The sequence below is a fragment of the Mobula hypostoma genome, chromosome 21, assembly GCF_963921235.1.
Source record: "Mobula hypostoma chromosome 21, sMobHyp1.1, whole genome shotgun sequence".
NCBI classification, from domain to species: domain Eukaryota; kingdom Metazoa; phylum Chordata; class Chondrichthyes; order Myliobatiformes; family Myliobatidae; genus Mobula; species Mobula hypostoma.
Window position 1 is genome coordinate 53,344,833 of NC_086117.1, and position 23,499 is coordinate 53,368,331.

A 23,499-nucleotide genomic window follows, 5' to 3' on the forward strand; every position below is an offset into this window, starting at 1 on the left:
TCTGAAGTGTCTGCTTTGCTACCGCTGCTACTGTGTGGTAACCGGAATCTCTGGAGCTGAAGGCCCCGAAATCCTCGGCTTTGCGTGTTTCAGCGGCCGGGGCTAGGTCAAATGCGCTCGGCAGAGGATGGCACTCGGGAGGCTGGTCGGAAGCTTGGAGTTTTCGGACAGATGGACTCAGGGTCAGCTGCTTCCAAGGTATTGGCAAGTTGACGGTGCCTGGAGGTTTACGGCAGGGAGTTTCTCCCTTTTGCCGCCTGCTATCGGGGACTCGGGAGTCGATAGACTCGGGGACTTTGAGACTTTTTTTACTGTGCCTATGGACTGTTCTTCATCAAATTATGATATTGCTTGCACTGCTGTAACTATATGTTATAAATATGTGGTTCTGTCTGTGTTAGTCTTTGGTTTGTCTTGTTTTCTGTGAAATAACGCTGGAGAAACATTGTATCATTTCTTATTGTATGTATGCATTTCTAAATGACAATAAAAGAGGACTGAGCATTCTCATAATCTAAAAAAAATGCACACACAAACACACACAGATACCCCACCTCACACTCTCTCAGACAGATACACCTTCTCTCTCTCTCTCTCTCACACACACAGACAGATCACCCTCTCTCTCACAGACAGATACACCCTTTCTCTCTCACAGATACACCCATTCTTTCTCACAGATACTCTCTCTCAAACACACAGATACACACTCTCTCTCTCTCTCACAGATACATTCTCTCTCTGACAGATATATCCTCTCTCTCAGAGATATATGCTCTCTCACAGATATACGCTCTCTCACACACAGATACATCCTCTCTTATCTCACAGACAGACACACCCTCTCACACAGACAGATACACTCTCTCTCAGTTATCCCTCTCTCACAGACAGATATCCCTCCCTCTCAGACAGATCCACCCTCTCACAGAGACAGATACACTCTCTCTCTCTCTCACAGACACATCTTCTCTCTCTCAGATACACCCTCTCTCTGACACACTCAGATACACCCTCTCTCTCACACACAGATACACCTCTCTCTCTCTCATAGTGATACACCCTCTCGCTCTCACACACACAGATACACCCTCTCGTTCTCACACACTCAGATACACCCTCTCTCTCTCTCACACACTCAGATACACCGTCTCACACACACACACAGATACACTCTCTCTCACACAAATACACCTCTCTCTTTCAGACACACTGACATACACACACCCTTTTTCTCACACACGCTGACACTCACTTGCACACACCCTTTCTTTTCTCTCTCTCTCATACACACCTCTATGCCTCACTCTCTAATACAAACTTTTTCCCTTAGTTGTTGCATTTGCCATTACAACAACATAAAACCTGCATTGTTATAGCACCTAAAGTGTACTCACCACAGTTACAGGTTTCTGTTTCCCTGGCCTCAGCACCGCGGCTCCGCGGTCAGGGCAAAGAGAGGGGGGATCGGCCGTAGGGAGGGCAGTAGACCATTCCTTAGCTGCAAATAGAGGGGGCAGAAGTTAGACACCAGATTACTGCTCCTCCCGCCAACCCCCAACATTATACCCTCTCTACCCCCGTCTCTACCCCCAACATTATACCCTCTCTTGCACAGTCTCCACCCCCATTACACCCATCCCCTCTCACTCAGTCCCCTCCCCTCCACCTCCTCCTGCACACTGTCTCTCCCTGGCATTGTGGGATTGCTGTGTTGGCACTGGAAGAGTGGCACCACTTGCGGGCTGCCCCCAGCACATCCTCAGATTGTGTTGGTCACCGACGCATACGAGGCATTTCACTGCATGTTTCAATGTACATGAATCAATATATTAATCTGAATCTGGATCTGTGCTGTGTACTTGTCAGAATCAGAATCAGGACTAATGTCATTGGCATAGTGTACGGGGCAAAAGTTTCAGATAAACGTACACACACAGTAGCTTGGGTGCCGAAGACTTTTGCACAGTACTGTAGTAATCTCATGTATCGCACTGTACTGCTGCCACAAAAACAAACAAAAATTCTTCTCTTATATGAGTTTAGCGTTCAACACCATCATACCCCAGAAGCTGGTGGGGAAACTGTCTTCGCGGGTCTCAACACCTCTCTCTGAAATTGGATACTGGACTTCTTAACAGTAAAGCTACAGTCAGTCCGTGTGGGCAGCAACGCCTCTCATCCCATTCCTCTGAGCACCGGGGCTCCCCAAGGCTGTGTGCTCAGCCCGCTGTTGTTCACACTACTGACACATGACTGTGTTGGAGATTCAGTTCAGACCGTGTCACCAAGTGTGCGGCTGACACAAGAGTGGCTGGCCTTATCAACAATGATGACACGACAGAGTACGGAGAGGAAGTGGAGTGGCTGGTGGACTGGTGTGAGAAGAACAACCCCAGCCTGAACGTGGAGAGGACAGAGGAAATCGATGTGGACTTCAGGAAGGTGTAAAAAACCAACCCCCTCTGTGAATACATGGCTCCTCCATAGAGAGGGTTAAGTGCACCAGATTCCTGGGAGTTCACATCACGGATGAGCTCACCTGGTCCCTTAATATCACTTCCTTGAACAAGAAGGCACAGCAGCGCCTCCACTCTTAAGCAAGGCTCTCCACAACCCCATCTTAACTACGTTTTACAGGAGCAGCACTGAGAGCGTCCTGACAAGCGGCATCTCCATCTGGTATGGCAGCAGCCGAGCATCGGACCGCAAGTCCCTACAAAGGACTGAGAACAGCTGAGAGGATCGCAGAGGCCTCTCTACCATCAACTGGGGACATTTATCTGGAGCGCTGCCTACGCAGGGCCCTTAGGATTATCAAGGATCCATCCAGCATCCTCTTTGATTTTTCACCATCAGGCAGGAAACTCCGATGGTAAAACAGTCAGGATAAGACAGTTTCTTCCCTCAGGCCATTAGGCTTCTGAACTCCCGGCTGCATCGTATTCAAAGTGTCACTGGTTAATCTGTTCTGTATCGTACATTATTTAATATGAATGCACTTTAGTTTGTTATTCATGTGTGATTCATCTATAGATTTTATCCTTACCTTCATAAGTTATTGCGTGTTATGTGTGATTTACACCCTGGTCCAGAGAAATGCCATCTTGTTTCTATATACATCATATGGTTATATATGTTATATACATGTATATAGTTAACTGACAATAAACTTCACTTGATTTGACTTGACTTGATGATAAAGCTGATTCTGATCTGGGTCTCTGGTGTGGACTGAGAGTGGGAAGGAGGCAGGGAGAGGGGAATCACGGTTGGGAAAAGGGGAAGGGAGAGGGGAGGGAGTGGGAAGCACCAGAGGGACATTCTGTAATGATCAATAAATCAATTGTTTGGAATTAAATGACCTTGCCTGGTGTCTCAGGGCTGGGTGAGTCTGCACCAGGGCCACGCCCCACCCCTGGCACTCTTTCTCTGCCACCTGTCCCACACACATCCCGCGGCGCTCCACCCTCACCACTCCCACCAGATTTACAAACCCGCTCTCGACTCCAGATTGGAAAATACAGTACACAGTGTGCAGAAGGCTGAGGCACCCTCACTATAGACATGTGCTCGAGACTTCTGCACAGCGGTGTATGTTGTGAAGTTTGTTGTTTTGTGGCAGCAGGGCAATGCAAAACATAACAATAAAACCTATAAATTACAGTAAGTATATATAAAAAGTATATTAAATAAATAGTGCAAAAAGAGAAAAGAAGGTAGTGAGGTAGTGTTCATGGGTTCAATGTCCGTTCAGAAATCTGATGGCAGAGGGGAAGAAGCTGTTCCTGAATCGTTGAGTGTGTGTCTTCATGCTCGTGTACCTCCTCCCTGATGGCAGCCACGAGAAGAGGAAATGTCCTGGGTGATGGGGGTCTTTAATGATGGGTGCTGCCTTTTTGAGGCACTGCCTTCTGAAGATGAACTCGAAACTGGGCAGGTTGGTGGCCATGATGGAGCTGACTGAGTTTACAACTTTCTGCAGCTTTTTCTGATCCTGTGTAGTGGCCCCTCACCCTATACCAGACTCACTGGGCGTTGGGCTCCTGCCAAAAGTAGCTCCATTTCTATGGGTTTGTACCTACGGCCAGGAGCGACGCACTGGAGCAATGATGTTCCCACAGTCGTTGACACGGGTATCACCGATGTTCAAAATGAGGGAACAAACCCCCTATTTGCTGTCTGCTGCTTCTCGGCAGCAGAGGACAGACAGAGGTCAGAGTTATTCCTTGAATGCATCAGTACAGACAATGCTGTCTCATTAGGAATTATTTATGTGGCTGAATGCTGACTTTGGCGAGGCTGTGTGTGTGTGTGTGTGTGAGAGTGTGTGTGTGTGAGAGTGTGTGTGTGTGAGTGTGTGTGTGTGTGTGAGTGTGTGTGTGTGAGTGTGTGTGTGTGAGAATGTGTGTGTGAGTGAATGTGTGAATGTGTGTGTGTGTGTGTGTGTGAGAGTGTGTGTGTGTGAGTGCGTGTGTGTGTGTGAGTGTGTGTGTGTGAGTGAATGTGTGTGAGAATGTGTGTGTGTGTGTGAATGTGTGTGTGTGTGTGTGTGTGAATGTGTGTGAATGTGTGTGTGTGTGTGTGTGTGTGTGTGTGTGTGTGTGTGTGTGTGAGAATGTGTGTGTGTGTGTGAATGTGTGTGTGTGAGTGTGTGTGTGTGTGTGTGTGAGAATGTGTGTGTGTGTGTGTGTGTGTGTGTGAGAGTGTGTGTGTGTGAGTGTGTGTGTGTGTGTGAGTGTGTGTGTGTGTGAGTGTGTGTGTGTGTGAGAATGTGTGTGTGAGTGAATGTGTGAGTGTGTGTGTGTGTGTGTGAGTGTGTGTGTGTGTGTGTGTGTGAGTGTGTGTGTGTGAGAATGTGTGTGTGTGTGAGAATGTGTGTGTGTGAGTGTGTGTGTGTGAGTGAATGTGTGTGTGTGTGTGTGAATGTGTGTGTGTGTGTGTGAATGTGTGTGAATGTGTGTGTGTGTGTGTGTGTGAATGTGTGTGTGTGTGAGAATGTGTGTGTGTGTGAATGTGTGTGAATGTGTGTGTGTGAGTGTGTGAGTGTGTGTGTGTGAGAATGTGTGTGTGTGTGTGTGTGAGAGTGTGTGTGTGTGAGTGTGTGTGTGTGTGAGTGTGTGTGTGTGTGAGAATGTGTGTGTGAGTGAATGTGTGAATGTGTGTGTGTGTGTGTGTGTGTGTGTGTGAGTGTGTGTGTGTGTGAGTGTGTGTGTGTGTGAGAATGTGTGTGTGAGTGAATGTGTGAATGTGTGTGTGTGTGTGTGTGTGAGAATGTGTGTGTGTGAGTGTGTGTGTGTGTGTGAATGTGTGTGTGTGTGTGTGAATGTGTGTGTGTGTGTGTGTGTGAATGTGTGTGAGAATGTGTGTGTGTGTGTGAATGTGTGTGTGTGTGTGTGTGTGTGAATGTGTGTGAATGTGTGTGTGTGTGTGTGTGTGTGTGTGAGTGTGTGTGTGTGAATGTGTGTGTGTGAGTGTGTGTGTGTGTGTGTGAGTGTGTGTGTGTGAATGTGTGTGTGTGAATGTGTGTGTGTGTGTGTGTGAGAATGTGTGTGTGTGTATTCAACGATCTCTCCACAGTCGACTGCCTCTATTCACACAGCACCTGCACCTCATCATCCTTCCTCCTCCCTCCTCCCCAGTGAGAGCTGAGTCACTACCCTCTACACGTACCCACACACCCCCAATCTGTCACCACCCCTTCACCTCACCCACACCCCCAGTCTGTCACTACCCCCTACATCTCCCCACACCCCCAGTCTGTCACTACCCACTACACCTCCCCACACCCCCAGTCTGTCACTACCCCCTACAACTCCCCCACACCCCCAGTCTGTCTGTCTCTACCCACTACATCTCACCCCACACCCCCAGTCTGTCACTACCCACTACTCCTCACCCACACCCCCAATCTGTCACTACCCCCTACACCTCCCCACACCCCCAGTCTGTCACTACCCCCTACACCTCACCCACACCCCCAGTCTGTCACTACCCCCTACACCTCCCCACATTCCCAGTCTGTCTCTACCCCCTACAACTCCCCCACACCCCCAGTCTGTCACTACCCCCTACACCTCCCCACACCCCCAGTCTGTCACTACCCCCTACACCTCACCCCACACCCCCAGTCTGTCACTACCCACTACACCTCCCCCACACCCCCAGTCTGTCACTACCCCCTACACCTCCCCCACACCCCGTCTGTCACTACCCCCTACAATTCCTCCACACCCCCAGTCTGTCACTACCCCCTACAACTCCCCCACACCCCCAGTCTGTCACTACCCACTACACCTCCCCCACACCCCCAGTCTGTCACTACCCCCTACACCTCCCCACACCCCCAGTCTGTCACTACCCCCTACACCTCACCCCACACCCCCAGTCTGTCACTACCCCTTCAACTCACCCCACACCCCCAGTCTGTCACTACCCCCTACAATCCCCCACACCCCCAGTCTGTCACTACCCCCTACACCTCCCCACACCCCGTCTGTCACTACCCCCTACACCTCCCCACACCCCCAGTCTGTCACTACCCCCAACACCTCCCCACACCCCCAGTCTGTCACTACCCCCTACAACTCCCCCACACCCCCAGTCTGTCACTACCCCCTACAACTCCCCCACACCCCCAGTCTGTCACTACCCCCAACACTCCCCACACCCCCAGTCTGTCACTACCCCCTACAATTCCCCCACACCCCCAATCTGTCACTACCCCCTACAACTCCCCCACACCCCCAGTCTGTCACTACCCCCTACACCTCCCCATACCCCCAGTCTGTCACTACCCCCTACACCTCCCCACACCCCCAGTCTGTCACTACCCCCAACACCTCCCCACACCCCCAGTCTGTCACTACCCCCTACACCTCTCCCCACACCCCCAGTCTGTCACTACCCCCTACACCTCTCCCCACACCCCCAGTCTGTCACTACCCCCTACAATTCCCCCACACCCCCAGTCTGTCACTACCCCCTACAACTCCCCCACACCCCGTCTGTCACTACCCCCTACACCTCCCCACACCACGTCTGTCACTACCCCTACACCTCCCCACACCCCCAGTCTGTCACTACCCCCTACACCTTCCCACACCCCCAGTCTGTCACTACCCCCTACACCTCTCCCCACACCCCCAGTCTGTCACTACCCCCTACACCTCTCCCCACACCCCCAGTCTGTCACTACCCCCTACAATTCCCCCACACCCCCAGTCTGTCACTACCCCCTACAACTCCCCCACACCCCCTGTCTGTCACTACCCCTACACCTCCCCACACCCCGTCTGTCACTACCCCCTACACCTCCCCACACCCCCAGTCTGTCACTACCCCCTACACCTCCCCACACCCCCAGTCTGTCACTACCCCCTACACCTCTCCCCACACCCCCAGTCTGTCATTACCCCCTACACCTCTCCCCACACCCCCAGTCTTTCACTACCCCCTACAACTCCCCCACACCCCCAGTCTGTCACTACTCCCTACAATTCCCCACACCCCCAGTCTGTAACTACCCCCTACACCTCCCCACACCCCCAGTCTGTCACTACCCCCTACACCTCCCCACACCCCCAGTCTGTCACTACCCCCTACAACTCCCCACACCCCCAGTCTGTCACTACTCCCTACAATTCCCCCACACCCCCAGTCTGTCACTACCCCCTACAACTCCCCACACCCCCAGTCTGTCACTACCCCCTACAACTCCCCCACACCCCCAGTCTGTCACTACCCCCTACAACTCCCCCACACCCCCAGTCTGTCACTACCCCCTACACCTCAACCACACCCCCAGTCTGTCTCTACCCACTACACCTCACCCCACACCCCCAGTCTGTCACTACCCCCTACACCTCCCCACACCCCCAGTCTGTCACTACCCACTACACCTCACCCCACACCCCCAGTCTGTCACTACCCACTGCACCTCACCCCACACCCCCAGTCTGTCACTACCCCCTACACCTCCTCACACCCCCAGTCTGTCACTACCCCCTACACCTCCCCACACCCCCAGTCTGTCACTACCCCCTACACCTCCCCACACACCCAATCTGTCACTACCCCCTACACCTCCCCACACCCCCGGTCTGTCACTACCCCCTACACCTCCCCACACCCCCGGTCTGTCACTACCCCCTACACCTCCTCACACCCCCAGTCTGTCACTACCCCCTACACCTCCCCACACCCCCAGTCTGTCACTACCCACTACACCTCCCCACACCCCCAGTCTGTCACTACCCCCTACACCTCCCCACACACCCAGTCTGTCACTACCCCCTACACCTCCCCACACCCCCGGTCTGTCACTACCCCCTACAACTCCCCACACCCCCAGTCTGTCACTACCCCCTACACCACCCCACACCCCCGGTCTGTCACTACCCCCTACAACTCCCCACACCCCCGGTCTGTCACTACCCCCTACAACTCCCCACACCCCCAGTCTGTCACTACCCCCTACACCACCCCACACCCTCACTGAGAGCGGAGTCACTACCCCCTACACATCCCCACACCCTCACTGAGAGCGGAGTCACTACCCCCTACACCTCCTGCACACCCTCACTGCACGTCTCATCTCATTGCTGGGCAAGATGATGACCCACAACTCCATCACAGATAAAGCCCTCTCCACCATTGAGCACATCTGCACAGTAGAGTGTCACCAGAAAGCAGCATCCATCTTCAGGGACCCCCACCACCCAGGTCATGCTCTCTTCTCACTGCCACCATCAGGAAGGAGGTACAGGAGCCTCAGACCCACATCACCAGGATCAGGAACAGTTATCACCCCTCAACCATCAGGAAGGAGGTACAGGAGCCTCAGGACCAACAACACCAGGTTCAGGAACAGTTATCACCCGTCAACCATCAGGAAGGAGGTACAGGAGCCTCAGGACCAACACCACCAGGTTCAGGAACAGTTATCACCCCTCAACCATCAGGAAGGAGGTACAGGAGCCTCAGGACCAACACCACCAGGATCAGGAACAGTTATCACCCCTCAACCATCAGGAAGGAGGTACAGGAGCCTCAGGACCAACACCACCAGGTTCAGGAACAGTTATCACCCCTCAACCATCAGGAAGGAGGTACAGGAGCCTCAGGACCCACACCACCAGGATCAGGAACAGTTATCACCCCTCAACCATCAGGAAGGAGGTACAGGAGCCTCAGGACCAACACCACCAGGTTCAGGAACAGTTATCACCCCTCAACCATCAGGAAGGAGGTACAGGAGCCTCAGGACCCACAACACAAACTTCAGGAATGGTTATCACCCCTCAACCTTCAGGCTCTCTGACCACAGGGAGTAACTTCACTTGCCCCCACAATCTGTGGGCTCACTTTCAATGTCCCTTCCTCTCGTGTTCTTAATATTTATGCTCATTGCTACTTTTTTCCTTGACTTTTGTATTTGCACAGATCGTTGTCTTTAGCACACTGATTGTCCGCCCTGTTAGTGCAGCCTTTTATTGATTCTATAATGCTCACTGGATATTTTGAGTATAACCACAAGAAAATTAATCTCAGGGTTATATTTGGAGATATATATGTACTTGACAAACAATTTCCTCTGAACTTTGAGTAGCCACGTGCTTCTACCCTGTGCCTTCAGAACCAGACCCACCCCACCCACCAGGCTGCAGGAAGGTGGGGGTGAAGCTGGACTTTGGCGGCTATCCAACAGGGCTACTGACCTCAGCAGCCAATCCTCACCTGGGCAAACCTGTGAGGGGAGGCGGTGGGCTGGGACTCCGCAGCCCAGAGGAAGAGCGGAGATCTCCTTAAGAGGCTGAGAGTGGACGTGGTGAGGAGGTTTCCAATCGAGGACCAGAGCCTCAGATTAGAAGGATGTCCCTTTAGAACAGAGATGAGGAGGAGGACAGAAATTAGCCAGAGGGCGGTGAATCTACATAATTCGTTGTCACAGACAGCAAGTCATCGGGTATATTTAAAGCGGAGGTTGATCTGTCCTTGATTAGATGGGGTGTCAAAGATTACAGGGAGAAGGCAGAAGGACGAAAATAGATCAGCCATGATCGAATGTCAGAGCAGACTACATGGACTGAATGGTCTCGTTCTGCTCCTATGTCTTATAGCTTTATGAAATGTTATGGCTCAGTGTTCCTCTGTTCCAGAGCTCTCGGCTGCAGGGTAAGGGAGAGGTTGCTGAAGACTGGGATAAGGTAGTGAATCCATGTGGTGACCTACCCCAGCAGATATGGTTTGCGGAGGGTCAGACACTGAAACAGAGCGGTGGATGCTGAGGGAGTTGGCGGGCACGATGTCGGGGAAGGGAAACGAGCCTGAGGTGGATGGGGTGGTCCTGGAGAGCTGCTTGGCAGGCCGCAGGGTTTAGTCAGAACAGTGCAGACACCCACCTCTCCCTTAACCTTCACCACTGAATCAGCCTGGAAGCCTGAACCACGGGCACAACGTGCCAGAGAGGAGACAAATCAGAGGCCAAGGTAACGTCTCCAGTTCAGGAGCCTCAGTCGACCATGATGTTTGTATCAGGTACTGGAGGTCTTCAGCCCAGGGAGGCGAGCTCCTTTGCCCCAGCCCTGAGAGCCGAGCATGTCCACGGACCCACAAATCAGCTGCACACCGCATTAGGGAACAGGCTGGATGAGACCCACCAGTCCATCGAACCTGTTCCTCTGTTCCTCCCCCTCTCTCCCTCCTTTCGTCACTCTTTCCCTCCTCCCTCCCTCTCCTCTCCCCCACCTCTCTTCCATCTCTCTTTCTCTCTCCCCCCTCCTTCTCCCTCCTCACATTGCCTTTTTCCTCTCTACCCCCTCTCTTGCCCTCCCTCTCTCTCCAGCCCCATTGTTTCCCTTCTCCTGCGATTTTTCCCACCTGTCTCTCCTCTCCCTTTCCGACACAGTGAAACCTCTCCTGTTCTCACTCTCTGACGGGACAGAATTCCTGCCACTGACAGGCCTTTGGGAACTTGCACACCTCCGTTAAAGCTGCTGGATTGTAGATTCTCCTACGGCACCGCCCTCCCCCCAATGCCCACAGTATCTGTGTCCGCAAGTATTGATCTGCTGATTCAAACAGTCCCTGAAGCCAGCCATTCGATACTCCAGCAGTGACCAGCCCTTCCACGAGCATTAGGGATAGCTAACTGACAGGAGCGGGAACTGGGAATCTGGATGGCCAGAGACTGTGTGTGTGGGGAGGGACACGGACCGGGACAGTAGCTGGGACAGACAGACGTAAAACCAGCTGAAATTTCATCACTTCCCAATCTTATGAACTCTATCCTAACAAATATATGTTAACATTTCGGGCCATGGAGGTGGCGTGATTCGTACGTTAGGGCAGAGAGCACGGCCTCAGAATAGATAGACGTCGATTTAGAACAGAGATGAGAAAGAATGTCCTTTGTGGCTGTCTGCGGTAGGGCAAATCTCAAGGGTTGTATTCTACATACATTCTTTGATAATAACTGTACTTTCAATTTCTTTAGCCATGGTGAATCTGTGGAATTCATTGCCACATTCGGCTGTGGAGGCCAAGTTATTGGGTATATTTAAAAGGGAGGTTAATAGGTTCTTGATTAGTTAGGGTGTGAAATGCAGGAGAGTGGGGTTGGGAAGGATAATAAATCAGCCATGATGGAAGTATGGAGCAGAATCAAAGGGCTGATTCTGCTCCTATGTCTTATGGTCTTATAAGTTGGTGGATGACGCTAAGATTAGTGGCGTGATGGGCATTGAGGAAGGATAAGAAGCTCTTAGACAGCCACTTTGACAATAGAAAAATGGAGAGCTATTTGAGAGGGACGGGTTAGATTGATCTTGGGGTAGGTTACAGTGTCAGCACAATATTGTGGGCTGAGTGGCCTGTGCTGTACTGTACAGTAGTGTGTGAATGTTCTTCATTCTTGCGAAGTAATATGAGAGGGGATATAAATTGTAGGAACGTGTGTGTGTGTGTGTGGGGGGGGGGGGGCGGATGTTATATATGCAGTCTGTGGTGGGGGCGTGTGGAACGCCCTGCCAGGGGTGGCGGTACAGATAGCTACATTAGGGAGATTTAAGAGACTCTTAGATGGGTACATGAATGAAAGAAAAATGGAGGGTTATATAAGAGAGAAGGGTGGTGGGTGGCGATACGTCTCTACCAAAGGAGGTGGAAGGCGCTTCTTCCCTCCGCTAGTCTGAAGGTCACCCTTGGGCAAGGTGTAGCACCTTTCCCCACCCCACCCCACCCCCGGATCAGGGTCAGGTGACCATGGGAGCAGGTGGTGACGGTCGTTTGAGCAGCTGGTGCAGATCACAAGTCCTGGTCATGTGACCACTGACACCAGGCAGACAATCTCTGAAGAGTATTGATAATGGCTGCGGTCACCCGTCTTGTAAAGACACTGCCCAGAAGACGGCAATGGCAAATCACTTTGAATTAGCTAAGATAGACTGGCAAATGACACTTAAAGGATTGACGGTGGATATGCAATGGCAAGCATTTAAAGGTTGCATGGATGAACTACAACAATTGTTCATCCCGGTTTGGCAAAAGAATAAATCAAGGAAGATAGTGCACCCGTGGCTGACAAGAGAAATTAGGGATAGTATCAATTCCAAAGAAGAAGCATACAAATTAGCCAGAGAAAGTGGCTCACCTGAGGACTGGGAGAAATTCAGAGTTCAGCAGAGGAGGACAAAGGGCTTAGTTAGGAAGGGGAGAAAAGATTATGAGAGAACAGTGGCAGGGAACATAAAAACAGACTGTAAAAGCTTTTATAGATATGTAAAAAGGAAAAGACTGGTAAAGACAAATGTAGGTCCCCTGCAGACAGAAACAGGTGAATTGATTATGGGGAGCAAGGACATGGCAGACCAATTGAATAATTACTTTGGTTCTGTCTTCACTAAGGAGGACATAAATAATCTTCCAGAAATAGTAAGGGACAGAGAGTCCAGTGAGATGGAGGAACTGAGTGAAATACATGTTAGTAGGGAAGTGGTGTTAGGTAAATTGAAGGGATTGAAGGCAGATAAATCCCCAGGGCCAGATGGTCTGCATCCTAGAGTGCTTAAGGAAGTAGCGCAAGAAATAGTGGATGCATTAGTGATAATTTTTCAAAACTCGTTAGATTCTGGACTAGTTCCTGAGGATTGGAGGGTGGCTAATGTAACCCCACTTTTTAAAAAAAGAGGGAGAGAGAAACCGGGGAATTATAGACCGGTTAGCCTAACGTCGGTGGTGGGGAAACTGCTGGAGTCAGTTATCAAGGATGTGATAACAGCACATTTGGAAAGCGGTGAAATGATCAGACAAAGTCAGCATGGATTTGTGAAAGGAAAATCATGTCTGACGAATCTCATAGAATTTTTTGAGGATGTAACTAGTAGAGTGGATAGGGGAGAACCAGTGGATGTGGTATATTTGGATTTTCAAAAGGCTTTTGACAAGGTCCCACACAGGAGATTAGTGTGCAAACTTAAAGCACACGGTATTGGGGGTAAGGTATTGGTGTGGGTGGAGAATTGGTTAGCAGACAGGAAGCAAAGAGTGGGAATAAACGGGACCTTTTCAGAATGGCAGGCGGTGACTAGTGGGGTACCGCAAGGCTCAGTGCTGGGACCCCAGTTGTTTACAATATATATTAATGACTTGGATGAGGGAATTAAATGCAGCATCTCCAAGTTTGCGGATGACACGAAGCTGGGTGGCGGTGTTAGCAGTGAGGAGGATGCTAAGAGGATGCAGGGTGACTTGGATAGGTTGGGTGAGTGGGCAAACTCATGGCAGATGCAATTTAATGTGGATAAATGTGAAGTTATCCACTTTGGTGGCAAAAATAGGAAAACAGATTATTATCTGAATGGTGGCCGATTAGAAAAAGGGGAGGTGCAACGAGACCTGGGTGTCATTATACACCAGTCATTGAAAGTGGGCATGCAGGTACAGCAGGCGGTGAAAAAGGCGAATGGTATGCTGGCATTTATAGCGAGAGGATTCGAGTACACGAGCAGGGAGGTACTACTGCAGTTGTACAAGGCCTTGGTGAGACCACACCTGGAGTATTGTGTACAGTTTTGGTCCCCTAATCTGAGGAAAGACATCTTTGCCATAGAGGGAGTACAAAGAAGGTTCACCAGATTGATTCCTGGGATGGCAGGACTTTCATATGAAGAAAGACTGGATGAACTGGGCTTGTACTCGTTGGAATTTAGAAGATTGAGGGGGGGATCTGATTGAAATGTATAAGATCCTAAAGGGATTGGACAGGCTAGATGCAGGAAGATTGTTCCCGATGTTGGGGAAGTCCAGAATGAGGGGTCACAGTTTGAGGATAGAGGGGAAGCCTTTTAGGACCGAGATTAGGAAAAACTTCTTCACACAGAGAGTGGTGAATCTGTGGAATTCTCTGCCACAGGAAACTGTTGAGGCCAGTTCATTGGCTATGTTTAAGAGGGAGTTAGATATGGCCCTTGTGGCTAGAGGGGTCAGGGGGTATGGAGGGAAGGCTGGGGCGGGGTTCTGAGTTGGATGATCAGCCATGATCATAATAAATGGCGGTGCAGGCTCGAAGGGCCGAATGGCCTACTCCTGCACCTATTTTCTATGTTTCTATGTTTCTACTTCCGTAGAAAAATTTGCCAAGAACAATCATGGTCATGGAAAGACTATAATTGCCCGTGTCATACAACACTGCATATAATGATGATTCTGATGTAGGAAGGAATGGTTAGATCAATCTAACAGTTCAACACAACATCATGGACTGAAGGGTCTGTATTTTGATGTAATGTTCTACGTTCTACCACACTGTGGGCTGAACACAAATGTTCTGTGATCAACCAGCCCGTGATCCATTTCTCCAGCGTGGAGAACACTGGAACTGAAGGAGTGTGAGAGAATGGCCACCTCACTTGGAAGGACTGTTTGGTGAGATGGTTGAGAGGTGAAGGGATGAGGTGTGGGATCGCGGCTCCAGGCAAAGTGCCATGTGGGTCGGATGGGTGGTGGGACAGAAGCAGGAACCAGGGAGTCATGAAGGGACAGGGGGAGGGAGAGGACCAGGTGTCTGATAAAACCATAAGACATTGGAGCAGAATCAGGCCATTTGGCTCATTGAATCTGCTCCACCATTCCATCATGGCTGACTTATTATCCCTCTCAACCCATTCTCCTCCAACCTTTCGCAGCCCAACTAATCAGGAACCTGTCAACCTCCACTTTAAACATACCCAATGGCTCAGCCTCCACAGCTGTCAGTGACAATGAATTCCACAGATTCACCACCCTCTGGCAAAAGAAATTCCTTCTCATCTTTGTTCTAAATGGACATCTTTCTATTCTGAGGCTGTGCCCTCTGGTCTTAGAACGCCCCACTATAGGAAACATCCTCTCCACATCCACTTTATCTAGGCTTTTGAATATTTGTAAGATTTCAATGCGATCCCCCCCCCTCGTTCTTCTAAACTCCAGTGAATACAGGCCCAGAGCCCTCAAGTGCTCCTATGTTATCCCCTCTCATTCCCGAAATTGTTCTCATCAACCTCCTCTGGACCCTCTCCAATGTCAGCACATCTCTTCTCGAGAAAAGGGGCCCAGATCTCCTCAGGATGCTCCGACTGCGGTCTGACCAATGCTTTATAAAGCCTCGACATCATAGCCTTGCTCTTACATTCTCATTCTCTCCACATCGAAGACACTTCCCTCAGCGCCCCGTCCCACACCTGCAGCCTGGCCTGCTGAGTATTTTCAGCACTGCATTTATATTTGACATTTCCAGAGTCGGCAGTATTTTGATTTTCAGTTACCCTTTCAAGAAGGGGGAGGGGAACTACTGTCGGGGAACCTAGAATTTGCTAAAAATAATTTTGAAGGCTTTCTGCAAACAAAAAGTGCCTTCAGTTGAGAACGTCTGAAGCTTCTGTGTGGTGGGGCTGTGATGCAGGATTCCCGAGACCCAGGTCTGTGGAATTTCAGATCCCAACTGCATGTCCAGGTTGAAGGTGGTGAGATTCCAAAAGGGTCTATGTCCAGTTCTGGAGCATGGTGGGGTGGGGTGTCAGTGTATCCAGTCAGACAGTGTTCCTACATCAGAACTTGACCCAACTGTCCCATGCTGACCAACATGCCTCTTCCGAGCTAGTCTCATTTGATCCATAATCTCATAAACCCGTAACCTACGATGCTGACATTAGACAGGGTTCAAAGGAGATTCATGGAAGTGATTTCGGGATTGAAAGGCTTGCTGTACGAGGAGTGTTTGATGGCTCTGGGCCTGTGTTCATTGATATTCAGAATAATGATGGGGGAGCTCATTGAAACCTATTGAATGTTGAAGGGCTTTGATAAAGTGGATGTGGAGAAGATGTTTCCTATCATGGGAGAGTCTAAGACTAGAGGACACAGCCTAGAATAGAGGGGCATCCATTTAGAACAGAGATGAAGAGTAATTTCTTTAGCCAGAGAGTGGTAATCTGTGGAATTCATTGCCACAGACAGCTGTGGAGGCCGAGTCATTGGGTATATTTGAGGCAGATAGATTCTTGATTAGTCAGGGTGTGAAAGGTTACGGGAAGAAGATTGGAGCTGAGAGGGAAATGGATCAGCCTTGATGAAATGGCGGAGCAAATTCAATGGGCCAAATGGCCTAATTCTGCTCCCATATCTTATGGTCTTATGAACTTAAACCTTTTCTATCCATGTACCCATCCAATTGTCTTTGAAGTGTTTTTATTGTACCTGTCTCCCTGACTGAGTTAGGATGTCTAACTCAGATCTTCGCAATCCAATCCTTCACTCCCAGTTCAAAGTAAGTCAGCGAGCCCTTGGTGGGCAAAGGAAATGCTTCATAGATAATATTGAAAGGACTAGATAAGGTGGATGTGGAGAGGATGTTTCCTCTGGCCGGGGTATCCAGAACTAGAGGGCACAGCCTCAAAACTGAGGGGTGACCTCTTAGAACAGAAGTAAGGTGGAATTCTTTTAGCCAAACAGTGATGAATCTGTGGAATACTCTGCCACAGACTACTGTAGGTTTATTTAAAGCGGAAGCTGATAGTTTCCTGATTGGTTGGGCCAACAAGGGATACAGTGAGAGGGCCGGTGTATGGGGTTGAATTGAATTTGAGATCTGCCATGATGAGATAGCAGAGCGGACTCGACGGGTTGAATGGCCTAATTTTGGTCCCATGTCTTATGGTCTTATAATGTCAAGATCAGCTGGAAGAAATTCAACATTAAATCTAAAATCTGGGAAGACTTTGCACTCAGTAGGTAGACATGAAGGAAATCTGTTCAAGAGGGAGGTGTGCGACACGAGACCGACCTCTGCTGTATCGTGGCGAACAAGCGGCAGCGACAAAAGGAGAAAGTGAACGAGGAAAAGGTTCAACCACTAACCACGGCCACCACTCCCTCACGAGCTCACTGCACCTGGATACATGGATCTTGGATCTGCTTCTACGGCCACCTGAGAACCCATCGATAGACAACCTCTCTGGGGAACATACATGATACTCGGCTTGAGTGACCACACTACCTGCCTCTGGCAACTCATTCCACACACCTACCACCCGTTGTGTAAAAAAGTTACCCTTCAAGATCCTCTTAAATCCTTTCCCTCTCACCCTACACCAAGAACCCTCAAGTTGTTGTATCCCCAGTCCTGGGGTAAAGGCTGTATGCACTCACCCTGTCTGTACCCCTCATGATATCAGACACCACTGACACCCAAACCCAGGATATTCCGGAATTATATGTAGACCTTCTCGGAGTTTCACCACGTTCTGTATCATGGTGAGCATTCTAACTGGTTGCATCGCTGTCTGGTATGGAGGTTTCTGTACCTCCTTCCTGATGGTAGCAATGAGAAGAGGGCATGTTCTGGATGATGGGGTCCTTGGTGATGGATTCCGTCTTTCTGAGGCACTGCTCCTTGAAGATGTCCTGGATACAACAGAGGCCAGTGCCCATGATGGAGCTGATTAATTTTACAACTCCCTGCAGCTTATTTCGGTCTTGAGCAGTAGCAACCCCCACCCCCCCCCGCCACTCCCCTCTCGTACCAGACGGTGATGCAATCAGAACGCTCTTCACGGGACATCTGTAGAAATCTGCGAGTGTTTTAGGTGACAGACCAAATCTTCTCAAACCCCTTCAGTGTGACATGGATCAAGAAGTGGGGCCACACGGCAGGGGGAGTTGCCTGTGACTCCACCCTGAGTCTAAAATGTTTTTAAACTCTCCACGGTCTTGCCCCTCCCCATCTCCATGACGTCCTCCACCATCCACATCATTAAGGACACACCCCCCCCCCCGCCATCACCCGGGTCATGCCCTCTTCTCATTGCTACCATCAGGGAGGAGGTACAGGAGCCTGAAGACTCACATTCAGTGATTCAGGAACAGATTTCTGAATGGACGCTGAACCATGGACACTACCTCAAGACTTTTACCTCTCTTATTGCATTACTCATTTAAATTAATTTAATACACTGCTTTGCAATTTACAGCTTTACTCATTATTATGGATTGCAATGGTGAGGGAACACATACCAATCCTCACTGAGGGACCGGAAGTGGGGAGAGAGAACTATTTCAAGTTCCTGGCTGTCGATATCTCTGAGGATCTAACCTGGACCCAGCATATCGATGCAGCTACAAAGAAGGCACAACAGCGACCGTATCCCACTAGGAGTTTGAAAAGATTTTGTGTGTCACCGAAGACAAGCAAATTTCTACAGATGTACCATGGAGGGCATTCTAACTGGCTGCATCACCGTCTGGTTATCGGGGTGGGGTGGGGGGAGATTGCACAGGGCTGGAATAAGCTGCAGAGAGCTGTCAGCTCCATCATGGGCACCAGCCTCCCCAGTATCCAGGACATCTTCACGGAGCGATGTCTCAAAAAGGCAGCATCCATCATGAAGGACCCTGCGCCCCCCCCCCGTCGACCCAGGACGTGCCCTCTTTGCATTGTTTCCATCAGGGAGGAGGTACAGGAGCCTTAAGGCACACACTCAATGATTCAGAAACAGCTTCTTCCCCTCTGCCGTCCGATCTCTGAACCCATGAACACTACATATCTGTGTCCTCTCTTTTTGCACCACATATTTAATTTAATTTTCTGACAGTTACTTATAATAATCTGTAGTTCAAATATTATGTATTGCAATGTACCGTGGCTGCATAATAAATTTCACAACATTCGCCAGTGATATTAAACCTGATTCTGACTCTGTCTCGAGTACCCATTACAAGGGGGTACACTGGTGATTCATTGGTGACATTCTGCACGTTGCAGAGAATTGTTTCATTCAGAATCACTCCAGCAGAATGTCTCCATTTACAAAAAGTTCAAAGTAAATGTATTATCAAAGTACAAATATGTCACCATATACAACCCTGACATTCATTTTCCTCTGTGCATCCAGGGTACAGACAACACAATACGTAAAATCAATGAAAGACCGCACCCAACAGCACGGACAATGTGCAAGAGACAACAAACTATGCAAACACAAGACAAAAAGTCCTTGAAAGCGAGTTTGGGCAGAGACAGCTTCAGTGTGCTGACAGGGCCAGGCTGGGTAGCGGTTAGCGTCATGTTACTGCAGCTCAGCATGTTGGAGTTCAGAGTTCAATTGCGGCTACCTCCGTAAGCAGTCAGTACATCCTCCCCGGGTGCTCCGTTTTCCTCCCACAATCTACTAACTGGTACAATTGGTCATTGTAAATCGTCCCGTGATGAGCCGAGGGTTAAATTGGTGGGTTGCTAGGCAGTTTGGATCGAAGGGCCGGAAGGGCCTCTTCCGCGCTGTATCTCAATAAATAACTACGCTAGCAAGAGGACACAGAGAGTGCACTGAGAAGACTGGGCACGGGACGTGTCCCACTGCAGGTGTGGGGCTGCTGGAGGGGACATGGGGAAACACCAACAACCCCACCGTGACAGAGCAGTGGGCGGCTGCAGACCGCTGCGGGACAGGGCAAACGGACCGGGTCAGCAAACAGCAGGTAACTGAGGGGGAAAGCAATGTGGGCGATACCCCGTCAAATCTGGGACCACAGCAAGAACGGGTAAGATTCACATCCCAGGGATGGAGTTCACCGATCATTCCGCGGTGACCTTCCCAAACACAGAAAATTCCGCAGGGTTCAGTGTGTTGACTATAGGGAGGATTTTTGGGAATGTGGTGGAGAGTGAGGCAGAGCGAGATTGGGGAGGGGAGGGGGAGGGAGGGGGAGGGGGAGGGGGGGAGAAGGGGAAGAGTGGGGAAAGGAGAGTGTGATAGTGGGAGTACAGAGAGAGTGGGTATAAAAAGAGAATGGGGATAGAGAGAGTGACAGTGGGGATAGAGAGAGAGTGAGAGAGACAATAGGAATAGAGAGGGAGTCAGACAGTAGGGATAGAGAGAGTGGGAATAGGGAGAGAGTGGGGATAGAGAGAGAGGGATGGAGAGAGAGTGGGGATAGAGAGAATGATTGTCAGTGGGGTTAGAGACAGAGAATGGGAGGGAGGGAAGAGACAGAGAGAGAAAGAGTGATAGTGGGGATAGATAGAGGGGGGGCAGACAGTGGAGATTTAGAGAGAGAGAGAGAGACAGTGGGGGGAGAGAGAGAGACACACACACACACAGAGGGACAGAGGGGACAGAGAGAGACAGTGGGGCTAGAGAGATAGAGTTTGGATAGAGAGTGAGGACAGAGGGAGAGACAATGGAGAAAGATTGTGTGGGAATAGAGAGAGGGAGAGAGTGAGGACAGAGAAAGTGATAGTTGGGATAGAGAGAGAGTGACAGCTGGAACAGAGAAAGAGATACAGAGAGAGACAGTGGGAATGGAGAGAGGAGGCGAGAGCGGGGAGTGCGACCAAGTTACAGTGTGGATAGGTATAGAGAGACTCAGTGAGCATGGAGATAGATAACGACAGTTGTGATAGAGATGGGGGATAGAGAGAGTGAGGGAATGAGGGAGAGAAGGGGATACAGATAGCTAGGGAGAGATACACTTTGGAGATAGAGGGACAGTGGGGGTAGAGAGAGGGATAGAGTGTGACAGTGGAGATAGAGGTAGAGAATGACAGTGGGGAAAGAAAAGAAGGAGGCAAAGGGGATAGAGAGAGAGAGATGGTGGGAAGAGAGAGAGAGACAAACAGTTGAGGTAGAGAGAGAAGCTGTAGGGATAGAGATAGAAAGATAGGGGGTCGTGAGACAGTGGGGATAGAGGGGGAAAAGAGTGAGAGACAGATGGAGAGGGGATAGAGTTAGATGGAGAGAGAGAAATAATGTGGATAAAGAGAGTGACTGACAGTGGGGAGAGAGATAAGAGAGTGACAGAGCGAGAGACAGTGGGGAGAGAGAGGGGGAGGGGAGGGGAGGGGGGAGGGGAGGGGAGGAGGGGAGAAAGGGGAGGGGAGGGGACGGGGTTGGGGAAGACAGAGGGAGAGAGATATAAATCTGGTGGTGGAGGTATGGAGTGTGTGAATGGAGCGGGAAGGCGGGGGTTAAACTGGCAGCGGTCGAGGGTCGAGGGCCGAGGCCGGTTTAACAGCCTAGATGTTTCCAGCAGGAAATCTGAAGTAGACACAACCTATCATTGTTACCCCTCTCAATCACCCCCCACCCCCACACACACCTCGTCTGCCCCCTCCACCCGGTCTCATCCCCGATTTCACACTCCCGGCACTGTTTCCCTATACACACACACACACACACACACACACACACACACACACACACACACACACACACACACACACACACACACACACACACACACACACACGTCGTTGCCTCCTCCTCCCCCGCTGTTTGACCGGGAGCGCCGGCACCGGGAACCGGTGAGCCACAGCAGCCCGATCCCGGGGACCGGAGAGAGTGGCAGAGAGCCCGGGAGGAGGCAGAAAGGGATACCGGGAGAAGTGGTTCCGGATACCGAGGGAGAAGGTTCCCGGTTACCGGAGGTTCCTGATACGGGGACGGGGTGGAAGGGGGGCGTGGGATACGGGTACCGGGAAAAGCGGCACCCCCGGCCCTAGGGTACCGGGGGAAGCGTGTGTCTCATTACCGGTGGAAGAGAGTGCCCGGTTACCGGAGATTCCTGATACCGGTAGAAGCGGCACCCGGGTCCTGGGATACCGAGGGAAGCGGGTTTCTCATTACCGGGAGAAGAAGGTGCCCGGTTACCGGAGGTTACTGATACACAGGTGAGCGCAGTGTCCATCCCCGGTGGATCCGGACACCGGGAGAAGAGGATCCGGATACCGGGAGTTCCGGGAGAAGCTTTTCCTCCCGGTACTCCGATACCGTGGGAAGCGGGTGTCTCTTTACCGGGGTTTTCAGATACCAGGAGGGTGCGGCGTGTCCGATTACCGGTGGTTCCGGATACCGGTGGAGAGCGGCGTGTCCGATTACCACAGGTTCCGGATACCGGGCGGCGGGGGGGTTGCAGGGTACACGGTTACCAGGGTTTTGGACAGCGGGCTGGGGGGGCGGGGTGTCCGATTACCGAAGGGACTGAAGGGGGGGAGGGCAGGGGATCCGGTTACCGGGAATTTTGGAGACGGGGAGGGGGAGGGTGCGGGATGTCCGATTACTGAAGGTTCCGGATACCGGGGTGCGGGGTGTCTAATTACCGGGGTGTTGGATATCGGCGGAGCGGGATGTCCGATTACCGGAGGTTCCATACCGGGAATGCGAGGGATCCGGTGACCGGCGAGTGCGGCCGGTGCGCGGGCCCACCGACCGCTCCAACCTCCTGGCCTGTTCGCTGCGCGTTGCCGAATGTGTGGAACCGCAGCCCGGCTGCTCCGCGAACGCGCTCGGTGATTTCCCGGGGGCGCGGTGCCGATCCGCGCTCCCGAACGGTGCCGCGCCGGCAGATGTGTCCGTGTCCTCCCGCCGCCGCCGCACCGTCACTCACAGCCGGACCGGCGACGCCGCTCCTGGAACCTCGACCGCTTCTCACGGCGGAACCTCGGCGAGACAGTGCTGAGAACCGGCACCTCCCCCACAGCATCCCCTGTTCAACACCATCCCCCCCTCGGACACCCCCTCCCCCCCCCGGACACCACCCCCCCGGACACCCCCCCCGACACTACCCCCCCTGGACACCCCCTCCCCCCCCGTCCGACACTACCCCCCCCACCGGACACCCGGCCACCCCCTCCCCGCCGTCTGACACCACCCCCCTAACACCACCTATCCCCAGCTGATATCATACCCCCTGGACACCCCCTCCCCTCACCCCCCCCCGGACACCACCATCCCCCCCTCCAGATACCCCATCATCCCTGGACACCGCCAGCTCCCCCTGGACACCCCCATCAGCCCCGGACACTGCCACCGCCCCCCCAGACACCCCCATCTCCTCCCCCCAGACACCACCATCCCCCCTCTGGACATCCCATCCCCCCCGTCACCCCCCATCCAACACTCCCCGTGTGACCCCCCCCCGGACACCCCCATCTCCTATCAGATGCCCCTCTCACCCGGGACACCCCCA

The 23,499-nt window shown here is 51.5% G+C and overlaps 1 protein-coding gene across 5 annotated transcripts in view; it reads right to left on the bottom strand.

Annotated features, from left to right (window-relative positions):
- Positions 1–22,990, bottom strand: part of rimbp2b (RIMS binding protein 2b) — a 205,875-nt gene extending 182,885 nt beyond the window's left edge. For all 5 annotated transcript variants that reach the window (XM_063074042.1, XM_063074051.1, XM_063074050.1 and 2 more), the window contains exons 1-2: positions 22,684–22,990; positions 1,398–1,501 (exon numbers count right to left, since the gene is read on the bottom strand). The gene's annotated coding sequence lies outside the window, so the exon portion shown is untranslated. The remainder of the gene's footprint in view (positions 1–1,397; positions 1,502–22,683) is intronic.
- Positions 22,991–23,499: the final 509 nt, after the last annotated feature.